Here is a 10,715-nt window from a genome sequence, read left to right on the forward strand (position 1 = left end):
GCACACGGACACCTGCTCCGGGGCTCGCACGCGCCGCTCCTTGCCTCCTCCTCACTCCTGTGCAGGGGACTGGGCAGGCCCAGCGCTGCGCAGAGGGGAAACTGAGGCTCACACAGCTCAGCATCTCCTCTCACACATGTCATCGCTCGAGGAGGGCCTTCTGATTGGGATCCCTGCCTCCCCTCCCCTCCTCCCTGCTCCTGCCTGCCTCCCCTCCCCTTTCCCTTCCTCCCCTCTGCCCCCCTGCACCCCCCCCCGTCTCCCCTCTGCAGCCTTCCTGGCCCTCCCCCCCACCCCCACTCCGCTCGGGTTCCTGTGCACAGAGGGAAACCCGGGAAGCAAGTGGAGCTGCCCTTCAGGACCTTGGTTCCAGGAGACCCACCAGGCCGTGCAAGCCCATAGGCCGCAAGGGACCAAGGAGGCAACCAGAAAGGTGTCTCTTCTGTTTTCAAATTTTATTTATTTACGAGACACAGAGAGAGACGCAGAGACCCAGGCAGAGGGAGAGGCAGGCTCCCTGCAGGGACCAGATGCGGTACTCGATCCCGGAACCCCGGGGTCACAACCTGGGTCCAAGGCAGGCGCTCACCCCTTGACCCCCCAGGCACCCCCAGAAAGGTATTGGTCAATGGGGTCCGGCTTCCTGCGGGTGACTGTGAGCACTGCGGGGCCACTCACTGGCTCCCATGTAGGTCTCCCCTGGGCCGCTCCTCTCCTCCATCAGGGTCGCCTTGGGCTTCTCATCGAGGATGGGAGCCCCCCAGCCCCACTCCTTATGGGGGAGCCCGGCTGCTGATGCACACACAGCAGGCAAGGCTCTGCACAGCACCCCGGGCTCAGCCTCACAGATCCTCCCCCGCCTGCCTCAGCCTCCTTTCCTGCGCCTTCACCCTCACCTCTCGTCCCACCCCCACGTGCACGCAGACCCATCCAAGGAGCAGAGCCTGGCCTTCCGTGAGTTTATGATTTATGGTCCTTCCTCTTACTATCTAAGTGGTTTTGCTAGGTAAAATATTAAGGCACCGCTGCCATTATAACCTTGTCTTCCATGATCTTATTGGCAGCTGCTGTTGCCATGACAACTGGGCTGGAGAAGTCAGCCCGGAGCTTCGGTGGAGACGGTGCCAACGCACGCGTGTGTGTGTGTGTGAGTGTGAGTGTGGGCTTCCCATCATGTATATCTGTGGTGTGACAAGCCATGATTCCTTAGGCCACATCTTCAGCTTTTCCTTCCAATTGGTCAAAATTAGCTTCAGGACTCTAAATCAACTGGAAGGAAGCTTTGGAGGAGGATTTCTTTGTTTGGCTTATTGGGTAGCAAATGTGAAGCTGGGACACCTAAGAAATATTTTAGAGTCTTTCTACCCACGTGAAATGAGGCAGCCACCCCCACTCAGTGTCACTCTTAGGCACCTTGGGCCTAACTTCTCTAAAATGTTTATGTAATTCTCTTTTTAAATATAGAAAGAGCTAGAAGGGACCCCACAGGCCGTCTGACTTCCCCTTTCACTGGGAAAAGAAAACTGAGGCCCGGAGAGGCTAAGGGACTGGCCCACATATTGTATGGCTCTGGCATGAATACCATGACCTCAGCTAAGTGACCCACTTCTTTAAGTCTGAGTTTGCTCATCTGTAAAACGGGGATAATATCAGGAGTGACTTTACTAGGTCACCAAAAGGATTACGTGAGATAATCCCAATGCTTGGCACGTGTTAAGCCCTCAATAAATGTTATCATTATCAGCTCAGGTCACACAGGAAATCGGAAATAGGACTAAAATCCGGCTCAGCTAACTCCGGCTTAACCTGGAGTTTTTTCCCACCAATGTTTGTTTTTGTTGTATGTTCCTTGCCATCTGGGGGAGAGTGGAAGGCCTTCCTGAAGTGGGGGCTGTCTTTGCTTAAATCCTCCCACGCAGCGTATATGGTGCACGCACAGGCACCCCAGGGACGCTTGCTGATCTGAGGATAAACACTGCCTGCGCCGTGAACTCCTGGACCATCGACTGAGTGTCCGTGCACGGCCGTCGTGGGAGGGGAGAAGGGAATGACAAGAAAGTTTAAGGAGGGAAGTGAGCACTTTCAGGTCCCTTCGGTCAAAACCAGGTGTTCAGCTAAGGTCTTTATGAAAGTGTGTCATCATCGCCACGATCTCATGAGGTGAGCGTACTCCCTCCCACTCTACAACTGGGAACGCGGGGACTGAGTGCTTGTGCAGCATGCCCGGGGCCACTCGCCAGATTGAGAGCCGACCACCCACCCAACCTTCTACTTCCAGGGGCTGCTCGTGCCCCCAGTGGACCCTGTGGTCCCAAACAACACCTCACCCCTCTGCGAGCCAAAAGCCCATTTCCTGATGTGGAGAGAGGGATGCGGAGCAGACTGACACCTTTTCCATCACTGACGCAAAGTTACACAGTTGTGTAACTCTGGGAATCTAAAATATTCTCTGAGCCAAAGCAGACCGATATTGGAAGTCACAGCCGGCTGGGTGGCTTTACAGGGTGCCCCTGCTTAAACCTCCTTTCACCACCGGGTCCGGGATCAGAGCGTGCCATGGAACCTCGCAGTCCTGTGCAGAGGAACAAATTGGTCCGAAGAAGCTTAGTTCAAAAGTCATTCTGAAGTAAAGACACACCGTCCACCTGGAGGGGGTGGACAGCGGTGACCCTGTGTCTCACATCAGAGGAATGAGCCCATGCAACCAGCAGGTCTCTGGACACCTTACATAAGAGTGGCCCCGTGTCTGGCAAGCCAGGTAGGTACACCTGTGCCGAACTTAACTGAGTGACCCATCCCTCCCTTAGGGCCGGAGGTCGATGCGGCCAGGAATGACAGCTGTTGCAACACGCCTGGAGGGGGCTGGAGGCCCTCCCTGGGATCTAATCTGCACAGAAGCCATGCTTTGCTTTGAAAATATTGCATGTTTTTTGGACTTTGCGGGGTGGCGGGCTGATGGAGATTTAGAGGAGATAGAGGGGCCTCCCTGGCGCTGCATGAAGTTGCCCAATAGTTGCAAAAAATTCCGACTTAGAAGACAGACTTCTCTCTTCGGCGGGCGACCCGGGCCTGCCTTTGCCGCTGTGCTGTCGCCGTGTGCACAGCAGCCACCTGGCTCGTGGCACCTGCCGGACAGGGGAGCTCGTCCCTGCGGAGTTACTCGGGGCCCCTCATGAAATAAGGCATGTAGGAGCCCGGACCACGCCAGTCAGCGCAGCCTCCCCTGGGGTAAAGCTCGTCAGACCGGGGACTCGTCCCCACGTCATTGCGCCTCCTCTTTTTACTCGGCACGGTCGTCCCGGGAAGCACGCGCGGAGTGTCCCCGCCCCACCCCCGCCCGCGGCCTGGAGCCCCGCTGCCCCGCAGAGGAGCCCGAGCCTGCGGCGCTCACGTAATGCGTGACGTCACCGCCGCGGCTCCCGAGGGCGGGGCACGGGGGGCGCGGCCCCACCGGGTCCCTCCGCCGCCGCGCGCCGCTCGCGCCGGGGATGCGCCGATACACCAAGTAATACGGCGCGGGCGGGGCGGGGGCGGGGGCGGCGGCGGGGCGGGGAGGGGGTGGGCGGGCACACGCAGGGGCAGGGGGGCAGGTGCAGCCCGGGGGCGCACGCAGGGGCCGGGCGGGCAGGTCCTGCCCCAACACTCAGGGACCGACCGGGACCCAGGGCGAGCTCCGGTGGCCGCCGTCCTCAGCTGCAGCTCTAAACTGCTGCTGAGCACTCTGGCCTAGAACTTTCCTGGGTGTGCTTTTTTCTCACCAATAAAACGCGGCTAGTGGGCCGGGACCCGGTGCTCCAGCTGGAAGGTTCGGAGCGCGGCTGTCGGCCGGGTGTGGGCTGTGCACCCCGCGTGAGCTCGGGCAGGCCCTGGGGGATGTCACTGGCGGGGGGTGGTCCTGCCCCCCCCCCGTGATGGGAAGGGGCGGCCAAGGCAGCCGCAGAGATGGTTTTGAACCTTGGAATTAATTAGGCTCATGCGGCGGCTCCCACTTCAGTCTGAGTAAAGGCAGGAGTGAGTTAGAAGAGCAGGTTGGAGCCCTGGCCCCAGAGGTTCGGATCCAGCCGGCCGCACTGGGGCCCACACAGACGTTTTTCTCAAAATCTCCGCAGGGTGGTCCCCTGCGGCCTGGTCGCTGCAAGCCGCCCTCTCCTCCCTGCTCAGGGTTTTCATCGGTCCCCAAGCAGCCCGGCAAGTTGCCATCAACAGGTGGGCTGCTGCTCCCTTCTCTTCACCCCACATCCTTTAGGAACAGGTGCATGTTTTCCTCAGGAGGCAGGGCTGCCCATGGGGGGGCATAGCCATCGCCCTGCCCCCCAGCAAATGCTTCCTTTCAAGGGGCATCCTGGGCGTTGGCCACGGTTTGCTGGGCATCCCCGTGTGACACGGAGCCACTGGGGAGCTCAGGCCCCCGCCCCGGGCAAGCAGGGGGGGAAATCCAGGTGGGCCTCCCTGCTCCTGTACCTTTAGTGAATTGGAGGGAAAGATCATTCCTTATTTTGATTCCAGTGTGACAGCCCATAATTCGGGTTTATAATGGTTTTTCTCGGCACACCATGACTTTTATGAAGCTGGCCTCGTATGCAACAGCATCAGTCACTGTTCCCTAAGCTTGCCCGGACCTCAAAATTACCTGGGACAACTAAAAAGAAAACCAAACCTGACTCCTAAGCCCCTCACAGATGTAGGTGGGGCCTACGCAGATCTCATATTGGGGAAATTGAGGGAAGCGACCCTGGGGGCCGGCCCTTTGGTGATTCCTATCTTTGGAGGTTCAGGACACCCAGGTACGGGGAGTACTTGGTTCGAATCAAAATCCCCTGGAGGGCATGACCACACACTGCCAGGCTGCACCTGGACCTGCGGGCTCAGTAGACAAAGACCACATCTCCAACGGGATCCTACATGACGCCACCGCTGCTTGTCAGCGGAGCACCCCCGAGCATCGGAGTGCAGTAGAAGGTGCCCCAGGCCGGGCGTCGAGAGAATGGAAACCCTCCTTTAGCTTTATCACTTGCCATTTTGTGACTTTAGGCAAGTCATTTATTTCCTCTCTGCATGGAAAAACAGGGACTGGTACTGAGTTTGTGAAGATAAAATGCTTCCCCAGGAAGGGGACGCAGGGGATACAAAAAGGCAAAGCTCACCGTTAACCGCAGACTGACCCGGGAGGCTCCTGCGCAGAAGGCCGAGCGCTGAGGCCAGGGCAGGAGGGCATGAGCCGCCCCGCGGCCTGGCTCGCAGCCTGCCATTTGAGGAAGAGGTTTAACCCCCAGGAGCTGCCCTCAGCAAACCTCGGGGTCTAATGGGATCAGCGTGGCCACCCAGAGGCTCAGGTGTCCTCGGGCAGGTGTCTGAGAAAAGCCTCCCAGCTTCCCGCCCCGGAGGGAGGGCATCCTCTGGGCAGCGTCCTGCGGTCCTCCAGGGCCTGCTCTTCTGGCTCCGTGGTGGCCTGGGAGGGTCTCGCTCGCTCCCCACCAGGACTTTTTCCGGCTAGCGCCCTGTTCATGGACTCCCGGGCTGTAGCCTTTGTTTTTTTAATTTTATTTATTTATTCCAGAGCGACCCAGAGAGAGGCAGAGACCCAGGCCGAGGGAGAAGCAGGCTCCCTGCGGGGAGCCCGACGCGGGACTCGATCCCGGGACTCCGGGGTCATGGCCTGGGTGGAAGGCAGATGCTCAACTACTGAGCCCCCGGCGTCCTGCCTTAGCCCTTTCTGAGGAACCGCTTGCTCCTGTAAAAAAATCCTTTCGCCGCGGTCCTCCCTGCCCCTGGCCAATTTTGTTCGGGAAAACCAATCTTCCGGTTTCACCTTCGGTTCTAGTTTAAAAGGCTCTCAAAGTCCCCAATGATGTGGGCCCTGGGAGGGGGTGGCGAACCGGGAGCTCAGTCTTGAACGCGGGGAGTATCGATGTCATTATTAGTAATGGGAATATTGGTAGCACCTACTATGTGCTGAGCCCTTGATCTCCTCCAAGTGCGGCAGTAAATGCCCGCCTGCGTGTCCCCGGGGCCGCCCTGCAGGTCGCAGTCATTATCCTTTTCTGCAGAAGAGCCGCAGGGGCCCGGGAAGCTTAGGTCAACACGGGGGAGCGCACAGCTGTTAAGGAGCAGGGCTCGGATTGAAACCCGGGTTGCTTGACCCAAAGCCCTCCTTACTGATCTTCCTTTGGGCTTCAGGAGCCTCCGGCAGGCCCCAACGGCAGCCAGCCGCGGCCGAGCACAGGAGCGGAGGGCAGGCTCCTCTCTGGGTGGCGGGAGTTCCAGGCGCAGGGACAGGACCAGCCTTCCTGGTTGGTCTCTTGGCCGTGAGACCAGGGGCCGGGGCTGTCCCCACGCAGGGACTTCCACACGTGGCCCAGGCTCAGGACCGATCGGTGGCCCGCTGCCCGGCCCGCGCCTCCCCTGGGACCTGCAGGGGCCACCCTGTTCTCCACTGTGGGGGGATCTCTGGGCTCTCTTGAGGGATCCGAGCTCTGGGTCCAGCCTGCCGCCTGCGTGGGGGGCAGCCCGCCCTGGGGCCCCTGCGGCTGGCGACTCCCAGCCCCTCTGCCCCAGGGCCCCCAGCGACTCCCAGGGAAGTGGGGCCAGGAGAGATGCCCAAGAGGAACAGCTCGCGGCCCCAGGGTTGCTTTCGCCCCCTGCGATCCCTCTGTGCCAACAGCAAAGGCCTCTCCTCGGCATGCTTGGCTCCACCTGTGAGATACGTATCTGCCCCCCCCACCCCCGTGCTCCGCGGCGCCCCAATCCTGCAGCACACACCCTGTGCCCTGCACGGCCTCTGCTCTCTCGGGCTCCCACCTTCGCCTGCGGCGCTGTGGCTGCAAGGCCCCCGCTCCAGACTGCCCCTCGACAGCGGGGTGGGGGTCCCTGTCCTGCCCCACAATGGCACGACGATAGTGGTCTCCTAGGCTCCTCTTCTTTTCCCCCCAAAATTGGAAAAAGGGAAAATAATCCATCAGAGGATTATTTATTTTTATGTTTGACAGGGGCACTGCCAGGATCACAGGCAGTCCGAGAAAGCTGATTTGAATGCAAAATTGTTAGTCTCCAAATCATTTTGAAAGTTCAGGAAGCTAATGAGGAAATGCGAAGCCGGAGAGGCTGGGATTGTTCCTGAGACCCGGGAGGGAGGGGGGAGGAAGGAAGGGGCTGTGTGAGGGCTAGGGCCCCCGCAGTAAAGCCCACCCTGCAGTTAGCCCCCACCCCCACCCCCACTCCAGGGCCTCCTGTTCCCGCTCCAGCGACCATGCCTTCCCTTGGCTGCTCCCAGGGGCGGCTGGGAATCTGCATCTGGGGACTTGGAGCCAAGGACTTGGAGGTCCAAGCTCCTGGAAGACCTGCTTGGTCAGCTGAGGAACGGTGGCACCGGGAAGCCAAGCGGGCGAGCAGCCTGCTGTCCGCCGCTGGGCCTCAAGGCCAGCCTGGGGCCGCCCCACCCTGGGGAGAAGGCCCAATGTCAGCGGCCGGGCGGGGCGGCCCAGCCAGCGCGGCCAGGTGGCCGGGATCCCCTGTGACGGCGCAGCTGCTGATTCTCAGCTGTGCACGGAGCTTCCACGGGAGGCGGCCGGGCCAGCCACCAGAAGCCTTTCCTCACCTCCTCCCCAGTTCACAGGAGAGCTCAGGGCCTGGCCACACACCATTAGCAGCAGTTACTGGTTCCAGCCAACCCCGGGGGCATCTAAGTCACCCAGTGGAATTGTATATTTTTTTAAAGATTTTATTTATTGATTCACAAGAGACACAGAGAGGGGCAGAGCCACAGGCAGAGGGAGAAGCAGGCTCCATACAGGGAGCCCCATGGGGACTCGATCTCGGGACTCCGGGGTCACGGCCTGAGCCGGAGGCAGACGCTCAGCTACTGAGCCCCCCAGGTGTCCCCACAAGTGATCCCCACCTCGTGTCTTGTCTTGTCATCTGCGGGGTGGCCTGGGGCAGGGAGGGAGTTTGCAGTTTGTCTGTGGACCCTCGAATCAGTGCCCCCGGAACTGGAGACAAGAGTGTGTTGAGCTTTCTTCAGGGAAGGAGTGTGTCCTCCTCCCTGGTGTCCTGGGGTCTGGCTTCCGGGCTTAGAGCAGCTGGGGATAGCCTCCGATTTCTTTCTTTCTTTTTTTTTTTTTTATAAATTTTTAAAATTTATTTATTCATGATAGAGAGAGAGGCAGAGACACAGGAGGAGGGAGAAGCAGGTTCCATACCAGGAGCCCGACGTGGGACTTGATCCCAGGACTCCAGGATCACACCCTGGGCCAAAGGCAGGCACCAAACTGCTGAGCCACCCAGGGATCCCCTAGCCTCTGATTTCTCTTCCCTAATCCTGACTTTATGAAAAGGCTCTCTAGGTGCCCCGCAATTATTTAATCAGCTGAAGTCCTCCTCTGGGTAAATGCCTCAGATCTCCTGCATGAATTCAACTGCCCTGGGTCACCAAATGGCACTGTGCTGGCTAGAAAAGTCCAGTGTCTTTCCAGAGACTCTCCTCCAGAAAAAGGGATGCTCCAGCAGAAGTTGGAGAAATAGGTTAGGAATGTATCTCTTTTCTATATCCTCAGAGACAGGTTTTTTTTTTCTTCCTTCAAGATTTCCAAATCAAGTCAGGCATTTTCCAGAGGAATATTATACCATTTGGAGTTGTATTTAATCACCTGCCAAGTCAGGGTGAGGAGCACGTGCATCTTAGCAACGGGAGGCCCTGTGACGTGCTGCGGGGACAGGGGAGAGCAGAGGGGTTGGTCACGTGGCTAGCTGATAGGCTCCCAGGAAACGGACCCCATTTAATAAAGTGAGCTATTTTAAGTGAAGAAAGCAGGCTCCTTAAGGACTACTCTGTGACTGCCACAGCCAAGGCACTCCCCCTGTGAATGAACTTTGACTGATGATGGTATGGTCTTTGCTGGAATAGTCTGAGTGCCATTTATGGATCCAGCCATTCAGTAACTATTAATCGAGTCCCTGCATGTAGGTCAGGGCTTTTGAACTTGGCCTGAGCATTAGACTCACCCAGGGGTGGGGGTGGGGGTGGGGGTGGGGGTGTTAAAACATACCCAGGCAAGTGTAAAGCGCAGCCAGGTTAAGACCTCTGGGCCAGGTGCTACGTGAGATGCTAGGGATGCAGGGCTGACCAGGACCAACACTTCTCATCCAGACCCCTACGGAGATCAGGAGCTTATCCCAGAGCCCATCCGTCGGCCCGTAGAGGCAGGAGAGCAGGTCCCAGGGTCGCCTTCACTGCTACACCCGTCGCTCTAACTGTCGCGACCACCCATGTACATATTCCAGGGAAGCCTGTTTCAGGTGTCCTTCCCGTGCGTGTGTTGGGGCTTCCCAGCCACAGCCCTCTCTAGAGCTCACAGGTTTCGTTGAGTTCCACCGGGTGGCACAGTTCACCTGGTTTGTTGAGATCAAGCCTGAGCTGGAGGTTGTTTCTGGAGGTGAGATCATCGGGCAGTGGGCAGTGCCAACCCCGGGGAGCTGGCCCTGCGGCCGGGGCTCTCTTCCAAGACCTCTGGGCCAGGTGCTACGTGAGATGCTAGGGATGCTGCCTGCACCCCTGCTCGGCAGTGGCCAGTGTGGGTGCTTCTGGCTTGCAGGCCCCGCGAGCCACCCCAGAGCTGGGGCTGGGCTTTCCAGTGGCCGGGCTTGACCCCCGCCCGGGCGGCCTGGGAGACAGCAGGCTCCTGCTGCAGAGACGTTACAGTGGCCGGTGACTGTGCTGGGTCCCCACCAGGGAAGAAGCCTCCCTCGGTGACACACGACGGGGACTCGGGCATCACATGCGAAGCCGCAAACTGACCCACCGGCTTCCCGAGAGACAAGGGGCACAAGGGACATTTAGGCCTTGGTGGGAGCCAGCCCCTCACCAGAGCCTTCAGACGGGCCCCCACTCGGGGCTCTGGCTTTCCTGAGCCGGAGCCAGGACTGGCGGTGTCGTGTGGGGACACGAGGAGGCGGGCCCTCGTGCAAAAAGCATTAGATGCATCAAGGCGCTGCCTTGAAACAGCCGCGCGGGCCCGTGCAGGTGGGGCCCGTGCACCTGCAGGGCGGGCCCCGGGACCTGGCCCGGGGGAGAACCCGCGAACCCCTGTGAGGGCCCTTGGGCGCTGTGCTTAGCTGCCCGCGCCTCCGTTTCCTCCTCTGAACAAGGGGGGTGATGGGATCCCGTGTTCGAACACGAGCTTGAGAGGGCGCCTCGGTCAGGCCGCGCTAGGGGCTGCAGGCAGCGGGACGAGGCGAGGAGGCCCCTGGGAGGGCCCCGAGACCGTGACCGCGGGCCGTCACCCTGCAGCCGTCCTCCCGCCCGCCCGCCCGCCCGCCGGCCGCTCCTCCTCCGCGGGGAACGGGCTCCTGGGGCGGGGGCGGGGGCGGGGCCTGGGCCAGGGCAGGGGCGGGACCAAGGGGGCGGGGCTGGAGCGGAGCCGGAGGGCGGGGCCTGGGCGGGCGGCAGCGCCCCGCCCCCTCGCGCGAGGACCTTGGCGGGGGCGGCGGGGTCTCCGTCTAGAATGGGGTATTTTGCCTCTGCTCCTCAAGGCGGTCGCCGCTGTCATCTGCGATAACTTTCTGTGGTCGCGGCGCAGGTGCAGGTGCAACCGTCCGGTGCGGCGGCGCAGGCTCAGGGCCCGCGGGCAGCGGGGTCTCTAACCCCCTGGGCCGCGCCCGCGGGGCAGGGTCTCTAACCCCGCGCGGGCCGCCGCCAGCCGGGCTGCAGCTGTTGGACCGGG

General features: G+C 60.3%; 1 long non-coding RNA gene across 1 annotated transcript; it reads left to right on the forward strand.

The window, feature by feature from the left end:
- Positions 1–3,969: 3,969 nt before the first annotated feature.
- Positions 3,970–5,758, forward strand: LOC125753353 (uncharacterized). The gene is made up of 2 exons (XR_007404986.1): positions 3,970–4,206; positions 5,558–5,758. It is a non-coding gene; the product is annotated as an uncharacterized LOC125753353 (long non-coding RNA).
- The last annotated feature ends 4,957 nt before the right edge of the window (positions 5,759–10,715 follow it).

Source organism: Canis lupus, chromosome 22 (genome assembly GCF_003254725.2).
Source record: "Canis lupus dingo isolate Sandy chromosome 22, ASM325472v2, whole genome shotgun sequence".
NCBI lineage: Eukaryota > Metazoa > Chordata > Mammalia > Carnivora > Canidae > Canis > Canis lupus.